The following is a 1,194-nucleotide window of genomic DNA, read 5'->3' as shown; positions in this document are numbered from 1 at the left end:
TTTACTGCGACAACGAAAGCGCCATCAAGATTGCCAACAACCCAGTTCAGCACTCGAAGACAAAGCACATTGAAATTCGTCATCACTTTCTCAGAGATCATGTTGTGAAGGAAGACATTGATATCATACACGTCAACACTGAAGAGCAATTGGCAGATATTTTCACCAAGCCCTTGGATGAGAAGAGGTTTTGCAAGTTACGGTGTGAGCTAAATATCCTGGAATCCTCAAATGTCCTGTGATCAGGCACACATCCTAACCCTTATGCATATTGATGACTTAGATGTGCAACACACGAAGTGAAGTATATCTTCAATCAATGAAGACATACATTCTAAGTGTGAATACATTAATGTGGAATTTGACTTCGGAGCGCCACGATAATTGTGCGCCGTGTCTGGGTCTAATACTTCCTATACGGTGGGTAACGCCACCACCAAACGTTCTATTTTGAAGTGTTTCTCTCATGGCGTTACCTTGCAATGTCTTCACATTTGGTTTGGCTTCGAACTCAACATATTTTCATGATTATCTTCACTATGTTGACTATATATATATGCTAGTGTTCTGTCCTCTACAACATTCAGCAGAAGATATAGAGACAACCATAAAGTCCGTTTTCAATGCTCATTCCTCCACATAAAATCCGGAGAAGCAGGAATGACCACCCGACAATCCAGGCGTGCGTGGGACGTGGAACAAACCCCAAATTTCCGCAAACTGGCCACGCGTTCCTCAGATGCGAATCGCCAGGGGCACCTGTGTAATAGCACAGTGCCGCCCTTGTGCCTACAAATACACACTCATAGCGGTAACTATCTCTTCTTCCACCCTCGCACGAACCCTAGCGCCACCGCTAGCTCTCGACTGAAGGAAATATGCCCTAGAGGCAATAATAAAGTTATTATTTATTTCCTTATTTCATGATAAATGTTTATTATTCATGCTATAATTGTATTAACCGGAAACATAATACATGTGTGAATACATAGACAAACAGAGTGTCACTAGTATGCCTCTACTTGACTAGCTCGTTAATCAAAGATGGTTATGTTTCCTAACCATAGACAAAGAGTTGTTATTTAATTAACGGGATCACATCATTAGGTGAATGATCTGATTGACATGACCCATTCCATTAGCTTAGCACCCGATCGTTTAGTATGTTGCTATTGCTTTCTTCATGACTTATAC

Source organism: Triticum urartu, chromosome 7 (assembly GCF_003073215.2).
Source record: "Triticum urartu cultivar G1812 chromosome 7, Tu2.1, whole genome shotgun sequence".
Lineage (NCBI taxonomy): Eukaryota > Viridiplantae > Streptophyta > Magnoliopsida > Poales > Poaceae > Triticum > Triticum urartu.
The sequence above is the reverse complement of the archived record's forward strand: the minus strand, read 5'-3'. Positions refer to the sequence as shown.